This window comes from Gorilla gorilla, chromosome 6 (genome assembly GCF_029281585.2).
Source record: "Gorilla gorilla gorilla isolate KB3781 chromosome 6, NHGRI_mGorGor1-v2.1_pri, whole genome shotgun sequence".
Classification (NCBI taxonomy): domain Eukaryota; kingdom Metazoa; phylum Chordata; class Mammalia; order Primates; family Hominidae; genus Gorilla; species Gorilla gorilla.
This window is the reverse complement of record NC_073230.2, coordinates 132,835,070-132,856,258: the sequence shown is the minus strand read 5'-3', so window position 1 is coordinate 132,856,258 and position 21,189 is coordinate 132,835,070. Positions and strand designations below refer to the sequence as shown.

Below are 21,189 nucleotides of genomic sequence, written 5' to 3'. Positions count from 1 at the left end.
AACATGGCGCATGTATACATATGTAACTAACCTGCACGTTGTGCACATGTACCCTAAAACTTAAAGTATAATTAAAAAAAAATGGCAATGCCAGACACGTTAATATTCTGTTCAGTGTTAATGGGATTTTAATGCTGCATTTTGGAGTTTCAGATTAATTGCTCCCTGAGAGACAGATGGTGTAGAATGAGGTAGTGAAATGCTCAGACTAAAATGGCATTTGCTAGTTGACAAAAATCTACTTAAACACTTCCTTTTTGATGCAGGAAAGAATCTTAAGAGCTGTGAGACAAAAGCATCAGGTAACCTGTAAAGGAAAACCTACAGATTAACAGCAGATTTCCCAGCAGAAACCTTACAAGCTATAAGGGATTGGGGTCCTATCTTCAGCCCTCTTAAACAAAACAATTCTAAGTCAAGAGTTTTCTATCCAGCAAAACTAAGCTTCATAAATGAAGGAAAGATAGTCTTTTTCAGACAAACAAATGCTGAGAGAATTCACCACTACCAAGGCAGAACTACAAGAACTGTTAAAAGGAGCCCCAATCTTTTTTTCTTTCTTTTTTTTTTTTTTTTTGGTTTTGTTTTTGAGATATAGTCTCGCTTTGTTGCCCAGGCTGGAGTGCACCCTTGGCTCACTGCAGCCTTGGCCTCCAGGATTCAAGCGATTCTCCTGTCTCAGTCCCCTGAGTAACTGGGATTACAGGCACCCGCCACTGCGCCCAGCTAATTTTTGCTTATTAGTAGAGACAGGGTTTTGCCATGTCAGCCAGGCTGGTTTCAGACTCCTGACCTCAAGTGATCCACCCGCCTTGGCCTCCCAAGGGCTGGGATTACAGGCATGAGCCACCACCTGGCCAAGAGCTCCAAATCTTGAAACAAATCCTGAAAACATACCAAAACAGAACCTCTTTAAAGCATAAATCTCACAGGACCTATAAAACAAAAAGACGTTGAAAAAAAAAAAAAGATATACAGGCAACAAATAACACAATGTATGGACTAGTACCTTACATCCCTATACTAACGTTGAATGTAAATGGCCTAAATGCTCCACTTAAAAGATACAGAATTGCAGAATAGATAAGATTTTACCAACCAACTATCTGCTGCCTTCAGGACTCACCTAACACATAAGGACTCATATAAACTTAAGGTAGAAGGGTGGAAAAAGATATTCCATGCAAATGGACACTAAAAGTGAGCAGGAGTAGCTATCCTTATATCAGACAAAACAAACTTTAAAGCAACAGCGGTTAAAAAAGACAAAGAAGGACATGATGTAGTAATAAAAGGCCTTCTACAACAGGAAAATATCACAATCCTGAATATATATGCACCTAACACTGGAGCTCCCAAATTTATAAAACAATTACTACTAGACCTAAGAAATTAGATAAACAGCAACACAATAATAATGGTGGGGGAATTCAATACTCCACTGACAGCACTAGACAGGTCATCAAGAAGAAAGTCAACAAAGAAACAGTGGATATAAACTATACCTTGGAACAAATGGACTTAAAAGATATTTACTGAATATTCTACCCAACAACCACAGAATATATAGTCTATTTATCAGCACATGGAATGTTCTCCAATATAGACCATATGATAGGCCATGAAACAAGTCTCAGTAAATTTAAGAAAATTGAAATCATATCAAGTAGTGTCTCAGAGCACAGTGGAATAAAACTGGAAATCAACTCCAAAAAGGAATCTTTAAAACCATGCAAATACATGGAAATTAAACCTACTCCTGAATGATCATTGGGTCAACAGTGAAATAAAGAAGGAAATTTAAAAAATTTTTGAACCGAATGGCAATAGTGACACAACCTATTAAAACCTCTGGGATACAGCAAAGGCAATGCTAAGAGGAAAGTTCGTAGCCCTAAATGTCTATATCAAAAAGTCTGAAAAAGCATAAATAGACAATCTAAGGTCACACTGCAAGGAACTAGAGAAATAAGAACAAATCAGACCCAAACCCAGTAGAATAAAGGAAATAACCAAGATCAGAGCAGAACTAAATAAAATTGAAACAAAAAAATCCAAAAGATAAATGAAATAAAACCTGCTTCTTTGAAAAGATAAGTAAAATTGATAGACCATTAGCAAGATTATCGAGAAAAGAATACAGAAAATCCAAATAAGCTCAATTAGAAACAAAACAGGAGATACTACAACTGACACCACTGAAATATAAAAGATCATTTCAAGGCTACTATGAACACCTTTACATGCGTAAACTATAAAACCTAAAGGAGATGGATAAATTCCTGGAAAAATAACCACCCTCCTAGCTTAAATCAGGAAGAATTAGATACCCTGAACAGACCAATAACAAACAGAGAGATTGAAATGGTAACAAAAAATATTACCAATGAAAAAGTCCAGGACCAGACAGATTCACAGCTGAATTCTATAAGACATTCGAAGAAGTGGTACCAAACCTACTGACACTATTCCACAAGATAGAGAAAGAGAGATTCCTCCCTAAATCATTCTATGAAGCCAGTATCACCCTAATCCCAAAACCATGAAAGGACATAACCAAAAAAAAACAAACTACAGACCAATATTACTGATGAGCATAGATACAAAAATCCTTAACAAAATACTAGTTAACTGAACCCAACAACATACCAAAAAGACAATCCACCATGATCAAGTGGGTTTCATAGCAGGGATGCAGGGATGGTTTAACATATGCAAGTCAATAAATGTGATACACCACACAAACAGAATTAAAAACAAAAATCACATGATCATCTCAATAGATGCAGAAAAAGCATTTGACAAAATCCATTGTCCCTTTATGATTAAAACTCTCAGCAAAATCAGCATATAAGGGACATACCTCAATGCAATAAAAGCTATCTATGACAAACCCACAGCCAACATAATACTGAATGGGGAAAAGCTGAAAGCATTCCCTCTGAGAATTGGAACAAGACAAGGATGCCCACTCTCACCATTTCTCTTCAACATAGTACTGGAAGTCTTAGCCAGAGCAATCAGACAAGAGAAAGAAATAACATCCAAATCGGTAAAGAGGAAGTCAATGTCACTGTTTTCTGATGATATGATTGCATGCCTAGAAAATCCTAAAGAATCCTCCAAAAATCTCCTAGAGCTGTTAAAAGAATTCAGCAAAGTTTCTGGATACAAAATTAATGTACACAAATCAGTGGCTCTTGTATAAACCAACAGCAACCAAGCTGAGAATCCAATCAAGAACTCAACCCCTTTTACAATAACTGCAAAAAAAACTAAAATACTTAGAAATATATCTAACTAAGGAGGTGAAAGACCTCTACAAGGAAAATTACAAAACACTGCTGAAAGAAATCATAGATGCCACAAACAAAAAGAAACACATCCCATGCTCATGGATGGGTATAATCAATATTGTGAAAATGACCATACTGCCAAAAGCAATCTACAAATTCAATGCAATCCCTATCAAAATACCACCATGATTCTTCATAGAACTAGAAAAAAACAATCCTAAAATTCCTACGGAACCAAAAAAGAGCCCACATAGCCAAAGCAAGACTAAGCAAAAAGAACAAACCTGGAGCATCACACTACCTGATTTCAAACTATACTATAAGGCCATCGTCACCAAAACAGCATAATACTGATATAAAAATAGGCACACAGACCAATCAAACAGAATAGAGAACTCAGAAATAAACCCAAATACTTACAGTCAGCTGATCTTCAACAAAGCAAACAAAAACATGAAGTGGGGAAAGGACACCCTTTTCAACAAATGATGCTGGGATAATTGGCAAGTCACAAGTAGGAAAATAAAACTGTACCCTCATCCCTCACATTATACAAAAATCAACTCAAGATGAAGAATCAAGAACTTAAATCTAAGATGTGAAACTATAAAAATTCCAGAAGATAACATTGGAAAAATCCTCCTAGACATTGACTTAGCAAGGATTTCATGACCAAGAACTCAAAAGCAAATGCATGAATAAAAAGATAAATAGGTGGAACTTAATTAAACTAAAGAGATTTTGCGTGGCAAATGGAACAGTCAGCAGAGTAAACAGACAACCCACAGAGTGGGAGAAAATCTTAAAAATCTATACATCAGACAAAGGACTAATATCCAGAATCTACAACAAACTCAAAAAAATTAGCAAGAAAAAAACAAACAATCTCATCAAAAAGTGGGCTAAGGACATGAATAGAAAATTATCAAAAGAAGATATACACGGGCCATCAAACATATGAAAAAATGTTCAATATCACTAATGATGAGGGAAATGCAAATCAAAACCACTATGTGATACCACCTTACTCCTGCAAGAATGGCCATAACCAAAAAATCAAAAAATAATAGATGTCCATGTGGGTGTAGTGAACGGGAACACTTCCACACTGCTGGTGGGAATGTAACCTAGTACAATCACTATGGAAAGCAGTGTGGAGATTCCTTAAAGAATAAAAGTAGAACTACCATTTGTTCCAGCAACCCCAACGCTGGGGATCTATCCAGAGGAAAAGAAGTCATTGCACATGCATGTTTAGAGGAGCACAATTCACAATTGCAAATATGTGGAACCAACCCAAAAGCCCATCAATCAACAAGTGGATAAAGAAATTGTGGTATTTATATATGAAGGAATATTCAGCCTTAAAAAGGAATGAACTAATGGCATTCGCAACAACCTGGATGGGATTAGAGACTATTATTCTAAGTGAAATAACTCAGGAATGGAAAGCCAAACATGTATGTTGTCACTCATAAGTGGGAACTGAGCTATGAGTATGCAAAGGTATAAGAATGACACAAAAGGCTGGGCACGGTGGCTCACGCCTGGGGGGGCCGAAGCAAGCAGATCATGAGGTCTGGAGATCGAGACCATCCTGGCTAATACAGTGAAACCCCGTCTCTACTAAAAATACAAAAAAAATTAGCCAGGCATGGTGGTGGGCACCTGTAGTCCCAGTTATTCGGGAGGCTGAGGCAGGAGAATAATGTGAACCCGGGAGGTGGAGCTTGCTGTGAGCCGAGATGGCACCACTGCACTCCAGCCTGAGCAACAGAGCGAGACTCTGTCTCAAAAAAAAAAAAAAAAAAAAAGAATGACACAATAGACTTTGGGGACTCAGGGGGAAAGGGTGAAAAGGGGATCAGGGATAAAAGACTACAAATCGGGTTCAGTGATTACTGCTCGGGTGATGGCAGCACCAAAATCTCACAATCACCACTAAAGAACTTAACTCATGTAACCAAATACCACCTGTTCCCCAAAAACCTATGGAAATAAAAAAAATTTTAAGAAAGAAAAAGAGAGTTACTTTAGATATATGAGCTATTCCTTCCATTAGAAATTCTAATATTGAAAAAATGGAAATGGGTGGAGGACAAATTATCACATCAAGGAAAATATTTATTTCAACACAGCAGAACCAGTTCCACTATTTAACTTACCAGAATGCGTAGAATGGCAAGCAGTAGAGACATTTGACCCCAAGACATTTAAGTAAAGAGAAAGCACTTCCTACACAGGTTCAGAGTTTACATGTTGAACCAAATATAAAAGCAGACCTAAAATGAATATATCTGGATCTTTCCAGTGGGCATGGAAGGGAAAAAAAAAAAGGAAAGGCTGCTCATCCCAGGAAAGAATTACACTCCTTTTCCATGATAATTTTCTACTTATTTTGATAATTATGAGGGGTTCTACTAACCTGCCTGGTTTCTACTCATCTGCTACAGATGCACTCTCACTTGTCAATATGTCCCAACCACTTTCAGAATCTACAGTCCATCCTTTCATTCAATGAAATAATCCTGTTGAGTAAATATGCCCAACAAACGCATGGGGAGGGGTGCAGAAATCCCTATGACAGATTTTTCAATTACTCTGGTCCTTTGTAAATATAAACAGATGACCAAAGATCACAAAACATTTGATACAGACCAAAAGTATAAAGGAAATTAACAAAGGGAACATTCTATTCTCAAAGGAAATGGAATAGAATAAAATGTATAACAATAGAAACAATTTTCAATAATCTAATTAACAGCCTCAGAGAGATTTAAGAAGTTGTTGAACCAAACCAAAACAAGAGTACTATAACAAAGGAGCAATCATATTACACACAAAAAAGGGTTCTCTGAAATTAAAACAAATATCAAAATATGGTGGTGTCTCAGTTCATTTAGCATTGCTATAGTCAAATACCTGAGGCTGGGTAATTTATAAAGAAAAGATGCAGGCTGGGAAGTTCAAGATCATGGCCCTGGCTTCTGGTGAGGGCTTTCATGCTGCATCACAGCATGGCAGAGAAGGTCAAAGGGGAAGCAGATTAAGGGGTAGCCTGGCTTTATAACAACCCATAGACAAGGGAACTCACTCATTCCCATGAGAACTAATCCAGTCTTGCCAGAGCAAGAACTCAGTACCACAACAATGCCACTAAGCCCTTTATGAGGGATCCATTTCCATGATCCAAACACCTCCCATTAGGTCTCACCTCCTAATACCACCACATTTGGGATCAAATTTCAATGTGAGCTTTGGTGGGGACTAATAAACCATTGCCAAACCATTGAAAGTGCAGAACAAACTAGTATTCTAGAAAAAGAGGTTAGCAAATCCATAATATGAGGCAAAAAAGACAAAGACTTAGAAATGTGAGAGGAAAGCAACACAGGGTTCAGATGTAGAAAAGCCAAGATCTATCTAATAGTAATTTTATAACTGAACAGTGAAAATTAGCTAACTATTTGAAAAAAAAAAATTGAAAGCAAATTATCTTGAGACAAAGATGAGAGTCTAAATTAGAAGATAAAGTCAAAAGACTTTGTAAAGAATGTCTCCAATATAAAAATAGCCATGACATGAATCTACTAAGGACCAGAAAGACTGATTATAACATACTGCTTGTGAAATGAAGACATAAATTCCTTCTGATTCAGAAAATTGTGGGTTGTATGGAATAGTAAGAGACTGGGAAAAACAGGTGTCCCATGAAAAAATTTATGTCCAGATAAAGAGTGCTGTGTTGTTGTTGTTGTTTTCTAACAATAATGCGAGGTAAGAAACAATACTGCCCTATAGAGTAGACAAAAGTGTCATTTTTCAGGTTATTCAGGACAGAAATAAGCCCTCTTTGGGTTTCTAACAGATATTACCTCTCATCTTAGAAGATAGGTTTTATTTGCTAAAGTGATTTGTGGTATTTATAAGATATTTTGCTTACAAGTGTACCTTTTACTAATTTCTCTTGGAATTATCATAGGCATAGGAAGAGTTTAAATTTTGATTTTTTATTTTAGAAAAAACTGTTCATCTCAGCATAAGACATAATTGATGATACTCATTTTTATGAGACAGTTGACAAAGTATTACAGTCTGGAAGTCCAAAATTATTCAAGTTAAAATAAACTATGACAAAACCTGAATGCTTTTCATGATCTGTTTTTAACTTGAGAAAATGATCACTTGTAATATTTAGGGATCCCCAATTACTGGAGTGCACACAGCGATTTGCTTCTGCATTTGCTATTCCCTATTCCAAGAACGCATTTCCTCGGATCTATTTGTGACCTGCTCCTGCCTTCAAGACATCTCATCAGAGAGGCTTTGACTCTCTTACATTTCCAGTGTTCTCTCACACTCCCTAATCATTTTACCCCTCATTGTTATTCTCCAGAGCACTTGCAGCCACCAAATATATGTGTGCTTGTTAGTTTATTGGGTCTTTAAAAAAATTTTTTTGAGACGGGGTCTCACTTTGTCACTCAGACTGCAGTGCAGTCACACAATCATAGCTTACCACAGCTTTGAACTCCTGGGCTCAATGATCCTCCCACCTCAGGCTGAAGTTGCTGGGACTACAGTCCACACCACCACACTCAGCTATTTTTTACATTTTTTGTAGAGATGGGATCTTGCTATGTTGTCCAGGCTTGTTTATTGCTTATTTATCATTGTTCATTTTCCCACAAGTATTTAAGCTCCCTGAGAGCAGGTATATTCACTTTCTTTTCCCTATTGCCTTGCATGAGGTAAACACCCAGTAAATAATTGCTATATCAATGAGTGGCATCAACGACTAACTTTTTTATTTTTACTTTTTACTTTAAAGTCAATACATATTTTGGGAGAGGCTTGAGGTTGAAAAAAAATCAACACTTGCTACTGTTTGGTATTTCAAGGAAAAATTGGCATTGTATCAAGGGCTAAAATTTTTTTTAGCAGAATCACAGAAGAAGCCATACTGAGAAAAACTAATAAATTGAAGTTAACAGTAGGAGCCTTATTCATCACTCTTAGGAGATCTGAAGAGTGATCGTGACAAGACGGTCCACGCCAGCCGTAATAGCAGTGACACACAAATCCATTCTTCATGTCTGTTATTGTCTTCTGTTTATTATTTTCAGAAATGATGAATCTGAAACTCTTGTTTAGAACATATTTCTTACCACTGCTTTCAGGCATATGCAGATAGAAGGAAGACTCAGGTGTTTCTCAAATACATCTTCCATGACTGTTACATAGACTCTGACTGCAGAGCTTGGCTGCAGAAGTCACATTCACAGCATAATGGCCCAAAGGCCCTTGGATAGATTGCTGCACAGATAAGCAGTTCTCCTGTAGGAAAAACAGAAATCTACTTAAAGCACTCTCAAAGTGTGATTCCATAATCCAGGCAGTATTAATGCCTAAAGTTTTGTATTTGGTAAGGCTGAGGAGGAGGAGCATTTGTGTGGATTAGCTATTTAAAGGAGGGACTAAGCCTTTATAGGGTCATGTGAGTAATGAGCCATGCCTTTAATTGGGAAGACTATGACCCAACCAAATTTGTATCATTTCCAGGTGAAGATGATCTCACAGTGTCCCAGTAAAGACTGTTCCTTAATGTAAAGATATATTTGTAGTGATACTTCTAAAAGATATCATTAATATGGGGATGGTTTCTTAAAACTGAACTTTAATTGTGAAACATTTTCAATGTTGATACTCAATATAGTTTAACATTAGGTCAGACTTTTCAAAAACTACCAAGTCATCCTATTCTTTTCCCTACCTCTGAAGAGATAACAATTCTCCTAAAGTTGATGAGTTCTCATCCACGTTTTTAGAGGTGTGTGTGTGTGTGTGTGTGTGTGTGTGCAATTATGAACAAGAGGGAGTATTATTTTGTGCTTTTTAAACATTGACGTATATATAATCATGTAGGATATTTTTGCAATTTGCTTTTTGAACTTAACATTTTGCATTTTTTATGTTGATACATGTAGCATTTTTCCATTTTAATTGCTGTTCAGTATTTCATAATATAAATATAACATACTTTACTTGTCCATCAGTCAGTTTTTAGGAGGTAGAATATAAAAGATCATTATTTACACCAAATGCTAGTGTTACTTGTACATTGTATATAGGGTCCAATGATAGTAGGTAAGAATGTCTTCCCACAAGTCTACCATTGGGTATTTCATTGGTGTGTCCATAGCATTGGGCTTTAACTCTAGGACACATTTCTACAGATTAATGATCACATTGTGCAGCTAGGATGGGCAAACCTAATTGAAATGATATTATCAGCTAATCCAGAAGAGCCTGGCAGGAATCTTGATAAATGTCTGTCTTGATCCATACAGGTAGGACCATGGAAAAATTCTAGTAGATTAATTAATAACATAAATTGAGTTTTCTATTAGCATTTAATTATTTATTTTATCAATATTAAAACTAATTCATAATTAAAAACCAATTAAGCTTAGAACAGTGGGATATTTTCTCAGTAAAAGGAGGCCCCAGAACTGTGACTCCATCTGGTAAAGATTTGGGAGATTCAAATTGAAAGTCATAAGGCAGAATAAAGCTCTTAATTGACAGGTAGTTGAACAAGGCCAGCACTTTGGCAATAGCAAATTCTGAAGATCATGTAAGCAATATTATTTGTTACAGGCACATTCAATCGGAGGCAGTCTCATACTATGTTTAGAAACACATGCTGTTTTTAGTCAGGACAAGACTCCTTGTCTGAGGCATCTGAGGAGGTTTCTAAGAAAGACACAATAAAATAAAACAGGCAAACAATTGAAGCAAAGGAAAGAAGGAAGGGGAAAACGGCAGTTGGGAAGGAAAAAGAGGAAGGACGAAAAAGCAACCAAGAAAGACAAAGGTCAGCAGGAGTCAAATGAAGACAACATAGAACACTGGCAAATATAATCAACTTCAACTTGAGCATTCCCTGTTCTGTTGCAGCCGCCCTCCTTGAAATACCTTCTTCACTTAGCTTCCAGAACATCACATCCCTGTTTTATCCCCAACCTCACTAGATGTTCCTTCTCAGTCTTCTTTACTGGCTCCTGTTCATCTTTCCTACATTTAACACTGAAGTGCCCCTGGCTTAAATATTAGACTTCTTCTCTTCTATAGCTGTACTATTTCACTGGATAAGCTCACCCCATCTCATTACTTTAAATACAACTCCCAAATGTGTACCACCCAGACCTTATCCCTGAATTGATTATATACCCACCAATTTACTTGACATCTCTACCTGGATGTCGTACAAGCATTTCAAACTTAACGTACTCCAACATAATCTGACCCTCTTCCCAGACTTCCCCATCTCAGCATAAGCCAACTCCCTCTTTCCAGTGCCTCAGGAGCAAAACCTTGGAGTTATTCATCACTCCTTTTTCCCCTTACAGTTAATCCATCAGCAAGTCCTTTTCAGTCTACCTTCGAAATATATCCAGAATTCAACCCTTGCTACCATTCTGTTTCAGGTCACTACTAGCTCTTGCCTGGATGATTGCCTCCCAACTAGTCTCCACAATCTGTTCTAAACACAGTAAGCATACATATATTTCTCTCTATAATTAAGTGAAATAGGAATCAATAATAAAAGAAGTAGACACAAAAATCCTAGTTTTTTACAGATTAAAAATATCCTCCCAAGTAGCAATTTGGTCCAAAAGGAAATTTTTAAAATTACAATTTCAAATTAATTAGAAAAATAAAAGCAACTGGAATACTACATGTTAAAATGTGTTAATACATCCAAAGTAATTTTCAATGTCAATGCCTAGTCATAAGTGCTTTTGTTTACTGGGCAATCCAATTATCAAACCAGAAACAAGGCATTTTGGCATTGGCTTTCACCTGGACTCCCATTCAGCTATACAGCAGTGTGTACTGGTAGCTGATGGGGTACTGAGTGGCTTGCTTTCCACTTACGCTTTTTTCCATGCTTCCTGTTCCCCCAACTCTCTGCATCTTCTCAGTCATTTTTCCACTCTTAGAAGCTCCACCTTAGTTGCTACCTGCTGCATTGAATCAGTGCATTTCCTATCTCTATCTCATTATCAGAAGCTGGTCACCAATTTCCCAGAACCCAGCAAGTGACATTCTACCCATATGGCAAACTTTCTTGACTTTCAGTGTATCTGGAGCGTTAGCTAAATATATAAAATTAGCTTCTAATTTTAAATCTTTATCCAAAGAAATGTGCACCTTTTTGTGGAAGTTTGTCTTCTACTCTGTCTTTGGATCTGAAAAAAATGTCCTAACATTTTAAAGCATGCTAATACTAGATGCAAAAGTAACACTTTTTATTGCAATAGTTTTGATTATTTAATATAGAGGAATAAAATAATAAATTTAACAAGCATTCAAGAAATTAGAAAAATAATTTTTTAGAAAGCAATCTCATGAAAAGAAATAATAAAGTTAAAAGTATAAATTTATGAATTAGAAAATTGAATTGATAAAGAATAGGTTTTCAAAAAAAGAAAACCATCAAACATTTATATCTGACAAGCCTAACTAATCAAAAAAGGAAGAGACATGATTGATTGATTGACTAAGTGGTTCAACTCAAGCTCCAACTCATTGATAATGCATAGCTTTAAGCATCTACCCATTGTTTCACCCTTTGTGACATGGTTGATTCTTGAGGCATAGTCAGCCCTTATCATAAAACTATTAGGTGTGACTATATCCACCCTAAACAAAGATATCCCCAGATTACCACCCAGAAGCCAAGGACAAAGACCAGATATCTCTTTGGGAAAAGCCAGATTCTTTATAACCCATTGTCTTTCCATATCACTACCTCCTCTTCTATTTTACTATGAAAGTTTTGATTGTATCAACCTTAATTATTGCTTCTAGAGTTGGATTTGTCAGCCTCTTGGATGTGATTACATGGCTATTTCAGCTGCTCTAAGGAAAGATGATCTGTATTTAAAGATTTACATCAGGAATCTAAAAGAGAATTTTGTCTATGTGACAGCTTGGATTTAATCAGACCATCCCAAATACATGCTTCAATTAGGGGAAACCTGTTACGCCATTTATATGTAACGTGGTTAAAAAAAAGACAGGAACTTTACATATAATTTATAAAAATCTAAATATATTTTATATACATAGATTTATCATAGATATATATATATATAGAGAGAGAGAGAGAGAGAAAGAGAGATTTCACCTGAAACCCAAAGCTGAAGACAGTGGGGTTGACAACTAAGGAGTTAGAGACATTTACCCATCTCCAGCATATATAAATGGCTAAAAATTATCAGGGCAGAAGGAATATTCTGTGAAAGGAATTTGAAGTAGAGAGCACTGTCATAGAACCCCACGGGAACTACTGGGAGCTTGGAGGCTGACATGTTTATTTATTCACTCTGCAAATATTTATTCAGCACACATTATTATGTGCAAAGCTCTGCTACAGGTTCTTGGAATAAAGACACTGAGGAGAGATGACAGCAGTGGGAGTGGCCTGCCTTCATGTAATTTAACAGAACAAGGGTATAGGAGTATTTTCATGATCCAAGTGGATTTTACAGAGGTAGCCAGGCATGCATCTTCCTGAAAAGTCCAAGGGCAAAGGGAATGTAGGAGGTACTTCTGGGGAAGAAGTAAAGGGGAAGTTTCAAGGTGGTAGCTAAAGCCTGCATTGTTCAAAGCAGAGAATGGTGTCATGTGCGGGGGTGAAGGAGGTGGTGGTGAGAGTTGTGGGGAGAAGGGGGTTTCCTGTAACCAAATTGCAGCAGCGCTTCATGTAAGAAAAAGTCAGCCACTAAATGGCAGCCGTATCAAAAGGCTTTCAGCAGGAAAGATAATTACTAATGTCATTAAATTTAAAAAAATTATATTGCCACCTTTTCTCATCCTCATCCCCATCTTCTCAACCCATCTTTGAATTAGCTGAACAAAAGAACTCACCATACCCCTCTTCTCCACACCTCAGATCCAAGCCTGGTGTGTGAGGAAGAGAGGTAAGAAGTAATAATCAACACTTACGTGGCACTTGCCATCTGCCATGTACAGTTTTAAGTGCTTTACATATATCAATAGTGTAATTCTCATAAAAGTCCTATAGGAGAGATACTATTATTTCTTTCATTGTATAGATAAAGAAATTGAAAAGTCAATTACTTGATCAAGGTCATACAGCTAGTAGGTGACAAAAAGTGAGCATTGAAACTCATGCAGTCTCATCACAGGACTCCTGTTCTTAACAATGCTGACATCCTAATTTGTGTCACACTGAATGAAAAAAGATTGCTATTTTTATATTTTATAAGACTAGACATTTTAATTCCTGAAAATGAGACTGTTTGTTAATGCCTGGAAGTGAGGAAGAGCTGTGGTCTCAGAATTTTCACTTAAGCAGTGGGATGGATGACCATACTCAAAGGCAGCTTTAGAAAAGTAGTAGTTATTTTGTGAAAATTAATAGAGTTATTTTGTGTGTACTATCTAGGTAACTTGGGATAACCTAGAATAAATGAATAAATTCATATATATATAAATATATATGTGTGTGTGTATATATATAAAATATATATGTGTATATATATAAATATATGTGTGTGTATATATATATAAAATATATATGTGTATATATATAAATATATATGTGTGTGTATATATATATATAACTTCTAGAACTAAAAATGAAAAAAACAAATAGAATATCTGAATAGACCAATAACGAACATGGAGACTGAATCATTAATCCAAAACTTCCCAACAAAGAAGAGCCCTGGACCTGAAAACTTCACCAGTGAATTGTGCCAAACATTAAAAAAAAATGCTAATCTTTCTCGAACTCTTCAAAAATATTGAAGGAAAGGAAACACTTTCAAACTCACTTTATGATGCCAGCATTACCCTGATACCAAAGCAAGGCAAAGATGCTGTAAGAAAAGAAAATTATCAGCCAATATCCCTGATGCAACTGGATGCAAAAATCCTCAACAAAATAATAGCAACCCCAATTCAATAGCACATTAAAAGTACCATACACCATGATCAAGTAGGATTTATTCCTGGGATGCAAGGATGATTCAACACACACAAATCAATAAATGTGATATACCACATAAACAGAATGAAAAATAAAAATCCTATGATCATCTTACTAGAAGCAGAAAAAGCACTTTTTAAAAATTTAACACCCCTTCACAGTAAAAACTCTTAAAACAATAGGTGTAGAAAGAATGTGCCATAACATATAAAGGCCACATATGACAAGCCCATAGCTAACATCATAGTCAATGATGAAAAGTTGAAAGCTTTTTCTCTAACATCAGAAATAACACAAGGATACTCACTCTAATCACTTCTCTTTTATTCATTTTAATTTAATTATTTTTCTTTAACAGATGGAGTCTGTCACCCAGGCTGAAGTGCAGTAGCACAATCATAGCTCACTACAGCTTTGAACTCCTGGGTTCAAGTCATCCTCCTGCTGTAGCCTCCTGAGAAGCTAGGACTACAAGCACACACCAACACACCTGGCTAGTTTTTTCTTTTTTACCTTTTGTAGAGATGGGGTCACATTATGTTGCCCAGGCTGGGTTTGAACTCCTGGCCTCAAGCAACCTTCCTCCCTCAGATTCTCAAAGTACCGGGATTATAGGCATGAGCCATCTCATCCAGCCAACTCTGACCACTTCTATTCAACATAGTACTAGAAGTCCTAGCTAGAGCAATTAGGCAAGAAATAAAAATGAATCTGAATTTAAAATTATTCTTGCTGCAGATGATATAGTTCTATATATAGAAAACCCTAAAAACTACAAAAAATGTCATAAGTAATAAAGAAATTCAGTAAGGTTGCAGGATACAAAATCAACATACAAAAATTAGTTGAATTTCCATCTATTAATAGTGAGCCATCTGAAAAGGAAACTAAGAAAACAATTCCATTTACAATACCATTAAAAATAATAAAATACTTAGGCATAAACTTAACCAAAAAAGTGAAAGACTTGTACATCAAAAACTACATAATATTGATAAAAGGCGTTAAAGGAGACATAAATAAAAGATAACCTATGTTTATGGATAGAAGAACTTAATATTGTTAAAATGTCCATAGTATCCAAAGTGATCTGCAGGCTTGAGGCTATCCCCATCAAAATCCCAATGGCATTTTTTACAGAAATAGAAAACAAAAAACTAAACTTTATATGGAACCACAAAAGGCCCAGAACAGCCAAAGTAACCTTGAGAAAGAAGAACAAAACTGGAGGCTTCATATTTCCTCATTTAAAAATATATTACAATTCTACAATAATTAAAACACTATGTTTCTGGTATAAAGGAAGATATACAAGTCACAGGAACAGAATAGACTGTCCAGAAGTAAACCTACACATATATGATCAACTGATGTTTGACAAGAGTTCCAAGAACACAACAGAGAAAGGATAGTCTCTTCAAGAGATGGAGTTGGGAAAACTAGATATCTGTAGGCCCAGAAATGAAATTGGATCCCTATCTTATACCACACACAAAAGTCAATTCAAACTGGACTAAAGACTTATTTAACATTAGACCGAATACTGTAAAACTCCTAGAAGAAAACATAGGGAGAATGCTTCTTGACACTGGTCTTGGCAATTATTCCTTAGACATGACACCAAAAGGACAGGCAACAAAAATAAACATGGACAAATGGGACGCATCAAACTGAAAAGCTGTTGCACAGCAAAAGAAACAGCAGTATGAAAAGATAACCTATAGAATAGTAGAAATATTTCCAAACCATATATCTGATAGAGGTCAATATCCAAAATATATACTGAACTTCTATGACTCAACAAAAAATATATATAACCCAATCAAAGATTAAGCAAAGGACTTGAACAAACATTTCTCCAAAGAAGACATACAAAGAGCTAACAGGTATATGAAAAGACGCTCAAAATTATAATTATCGGGGAAATGTAAATCAAAACAATGAGCTATCACCTCACACCTGTTAGGATGGGTATTATTTAAAAAATAAAAGATAACAAGTGTTGAAGTTGTAGAGAAATGGGAACCCCCATACCCTGTTGATGGGAATGTTAAATGGTACAAGAGCTATGGAAAACAGTATGGAAGATTCCTCAAAAAATTCTAACTATAACTACTATATGATTCAGTATATATGCATATATACTTCTGGATATATAAAAGAAGTGAAATTGCAATCTCAAAGAGGTGTCTGCATTCCCATGTATATTGCAGCACTATTCACAATAGCCAAGAAATGGAAACAATCCAAGTGTCTGTTGACAGATAAATGAATAAAGATAATTCGGTATATACATACAATGAAATATTAGTCAGCCTTTTAAAAGAAGGAAATAATGTCATTTATGACAACCAGATGAACCTGGGGGACATTATTCTGTGTGAACTAAGGCAGTCACAGAAGGACAAATGCTACATGATTCTACTTATGAGGTATCTAAAATAGTCAAACTCGTAGAAGCAGAGAACACAGTAATAGTTGTAAGGGGCTGAGGGTGGGAGAAATGAGAAGTTGTTATTTAAAGGTTGTAACATTTCAGTTATGCTAGATAAATAAGTCCGAGATATGCTAGTTTAGTTACGCTAGATAAACAAGTTCGAGAGATCTCCTGTACAACATAGTGTCTATGGTTAATAATGTATTAAGCACTCCAAAATTTAAGAGGGTAGATTTCATATTAAGTGTTCTTATAATAAAAGGGGGATTGGTAATTTTTTTTTTTTTTGACATGGAGTTTCACTCTTGTTGCCCAAGCTGGGGCGCAATGGCGCAATCTTGGCTCACCGCAAACTCTGCATCCCAGGTTCAAGCGATTCTCCTGCCTCAGCCTCCTGAGTAGCTGGGATTACAGGTGTGCACCACCACATCCAGCTAATTTTGTATTTTTAGTAGAGACGGGATTTCTCCATGTTGGTCAGGCTGGTCTCGAACTCCTGACCTCAAGTGATCCACCTGCCTCGGCCTCCCAAAGTGCTGGGATTACAGGGATTACAGGCGTGAGCCACCGTGCCCAGCCAGAACAGAGTAGATTGTTAATAAACCTTTATATACAAATAGATTTTTCTCCCACATGCATTTCTATAATAGGTAATCAGCAAAGTAAAGAATCATTTTTGGGCCAGGTACAGTGGCTCATGCCTGTAATCCCAGCACTTTAGGAGGCCGAGGCGGGCAGATAGCTTAAGGCCAGGAGTTTGAGACCAGCCTGGCCAACATAACGAAACCCTGTCTCTACTAAAAATACAAAAAAATAAGTCAGACATGGTGGCACATGCCTGTAGTCCCAGCTAGTCAGGAGGCTGAGTCATGAGAATCACTTGTACCTAGGAGGCAGAGGTTGCAGTGAGCCAAGATTGCGCCACTGCACTCCAGTCTGGGTGACAGAGTGAGACTGCCTCACAAAAAAAAAAAAGAAAAAAAAAAGAATTATTTATCATTTTTGGAGAATCTGCCCTCAGTGCAAATGAAATAATTATTCATTTTAAAAATGTATTATTTTTTGTTTGTCACATATATATTATGCCATTTAATCTACCAAATCCTGCAGACGAGGTTTTATTTTAGTCTAATTTTTTAGATGGAGAAGCTGAGACTCAGAAATGTTAACTAGCATGCTCAAAATTACACCCCTAGGACATAAACATCAGTTTCTCACTTAGCTGTCTGATTAGAATGATTGTGCTCTTTCTACCCTTCTACTAACCACAATGGCTGGTATGGAGTAGGTGCTCAATGTTAGACCCTGTACTTTTTGAATTTCACTAAGGTCAAGTAAGCAGATAATCAGCAACCATTTGACTCCGATGCGAAAAAGAAAATGTTTTTAAACCAATCTCAAAAGTATATTCAAGTTGCTGACAGAGAAATCATTGCTTACCTTTGAAGCAGAATATTCATATCCTCCCCACAATATTACTCCTGCTGCGCCCAATGCGGCACTTTCGCCAATTGTATGCACTAAGTCCTCCTAGAAAAGAGAGGTATCAGGAGTAGTTTCCACCAAGTCAAATTTTGTCAGTGATAATGCAATAATAAGACTCAACCCCTCAACTGTGGTAAGGAACACGTTAATAACGATATCTTTGTTTCCAAAACAAAGGACTGTACCACAAGGTAAATACTGCATGATCTCACTCAGATAGAATCTGAAAAAGTTAATCTCATGGAAGTAGATAGTAGAATGGTGATTACCCGAGGCTGAGGTGGTTAGGAGGGAGAGGGGATTGAGGAGACGTTGGTTAAAGAATACATAATTACAATTAGATAGGAGGAATAAGTTCAAGAGATCTATTGTATAGCATGGTGTCTATGCTATACATGTGTCTATTGTATAGCACAGTAATGACAACATATTGTATTCTTGAAAAATGCTGAGAGAGTGGATATTAAATGTTCTTAAAATAAAAATAACTGTGAGGTCATGAATTTGTTAATTAGCTAGATTTAACCATTCTACAATGTATATGTACCTCAAAACATTATGTTGTATATGATAAATACATACTACAATTGTATATGTCAATTAAAATATAAATTTTAATACACAGAAAAAAGGCATTTCTTTTAAATAAAGCTATCATACAAAGAATAAAACAAAAGACTATACCAGAATTGGAAAAGGTGATACTGCCTTGGATTCTTAGATTTATTTGAGAAATATTTACAATGTTCCAGGCAATATTCTAAACACTGAGAATATAAAAATGAAATAGATTTCAATTCCTGTTCTTGAAGGAATGCTTTTTAGTCTAATGGTTGAGACAGACATATAAACAAGTGACTATAATAATTTTTATATTAGTAGCACTCACAAAGCATATATAAATTTAGAAGTGCTTAATACTTCATGGAAGAGTCTGGGAAGGCTTCCTTAACACGTTAAATTTCATATGACTCTTGGGAATGAGAATCAGTAGACTCTTGAGAATGAGTATGAATTCACAAGACAGTCTAGAGAGAGCAGAGTTTTATATCCACAGGAAGAATAAGAGCAGAGACTTAGATCCAGGCAAAATTACTGTCCATCCAGAGAACTCCCAGCACTTCCTTGTGGTAAAGCACACAGAATTTGGAAAGTAAAAACATAGGAATTTCTATGTATAAACAGAATCCAAATACAAAGAGAAAAATGCTGTTTTAAAGTGTTAAGACAACTGGTCAGGCGCAGTGGCTCACGCCTGTAATCTCAGCAATTTGGGAGCCCGAGGCAGACAGATCACTCAAGGTGAGTAGTTCGAGACCAGCCTGGCCAAGATGGTGAAACCCTATCTCTACTAAAAATACAAAAATAGCCAGGCATGGTGGTGCCTGCCTGTAATCCCAGCTACTCGGGAGGCTGAGGCAGGAGAGTCTCTTGAATTCAGGAGGTGGAGGTTGCAGTGAGCCGAGATCCTGGCGACTAAACTCCAGCTTGGGTGACAGGGTGAGACTCCATCTCAAATAAATAAATACATAAATAAATGTTAAAAATTTAGTGCTGGAAAGACACAAATTTGCAACTTTGATTTTTTTTCTTTTTGCATATAAAGAATGCATTGGAGGATGGGTAATCCCAGCACTTTGGGAGGCTGAGGCGGGTGGATCACCTGAGGTCAGGAGTTCGAGACCAGCCTGACCAAAATGGTGAAACCCTGTCTCTACTAAAAATACAAAAATCAGCCGGCGTGGTGGCACACGCCTGTAATCCCAGCTACTCAGGAGGCTGAAGTGGGAGAATCACTTGAACCCAGGAGACGGAGGTTGCAGTGAGCCAAGATCATACCACTGCACTCCAGCCTGGGTGACAGAACGAGACTCCATCTCAAAAAGAAAAAAAGAAGAAGAAGAAGAATGCATTAGAGGGGAAGGTCAAGATAGTACAGGCAGGAACACCAATTAGGAGGTGATAGAAATTGTTCGGTGAGAAATGATGATGCCTCAACAAAGGCAATGTAAATCCTTGTAAAGCAGAGGGAACAGATTGAAGAGTTATTTGGAAATAAAGATGGATAAGTTTTAGTTACCCATTGGATAATGGAAAGAGGAGAAGGGAGGCAGCCAAGTGACTTTCAAATTGGGTGACTATATAGATTACAGTTCATAAAGATAAGAAACTGAGGATGTTATGCTAATGTATATAGGCCAAGAGCAAAGAAGTAGGAAATAGGGAGAGATGGGAGATAAAGGGGATGACCAATGGCGCAATCTGCATTCTTTTCTCCCCTACAAGGTATGGAGAGTCAGAGATCCAGTGCAAAGGTGGAGTGCTCACAGACTGCCATGAGTAAATTGTCACGCCACTGTAAGCTTTCCTGCGTTATAGGAAGGTTTCAGCAATACTGGCATTTATGTTCTGCAATTTGTCTAAGTAATACAACAAGAAAGGAAATCATTCTTCCATTATACTGACTAATATCACATTCCTTAAACCTAAATGTAGTCGCTTATTTTAATTGAGACACTCCTGAAAGCAAATACCAAACAGGACTGGTTTAAAAAAAATGCGTTGGAAAGTTATGTTACTTAGACCAAAGGTGAGAAAAACCCATACTGTTTTTTGATACATGATACATGGAAAGCAATAGGAAAGCATTAAAACAATTCAATATAATGCTCAGGTGATTCTATATATTTTGGTGAGTAGAGAATGCAGTCTATTGATTTCTGAAGTAGAGCTCAGAGGTGATACTTAGCATATAATTTACTTTAAAAGTCTAATGTACCCACAAAAATTAAAAATAAAAAAGACTAAAAAGTCCAATAGTACAAAAAATAGGAAAGCAATGAACAAGGCTTTTATGAAAATGTGGCTCATCTCATTCTCCCATTTTCTCTCAAGGTGAACTCTTTGACTGCATGAATTATTATTATTTTCTACTGTTATTACTA

The 21,189-nt window shown here is 36.5% G+C and overlaps 1 protein-coding gene across 3 annotated transcripts in view; it reads right to left on the bottom strand.

The window, feature by feature from the left end:
* LOC101150470 (hyaluronidase-4) overlaps positions 1-21,189 on the bottom strand; it is a 121,506-nt gene that overhangs the window by 48,111 nt on the left and 52,206 nt on the right. For 2 of the 3 annotated variants that reach the window (XM_055347351.2, XM_063708757.1), the window contains 2 exons: positions 18,200-18,289; positions 8,465-8,633 (listed from right to left, as the gene is read on the bottom strand). The exons of the other annotated variant lie outside the window; for it this stretch is intronic. The gene's annotated coding sequence lies outside the window, so the exon portion shown is untranslated. The remainder of the gene's footprint in view (positions 1-8,464; positions 8,634-18,199; positions 18,290-21,189) is intronic. 3 annotated transcript variants of the gene reach the window in all.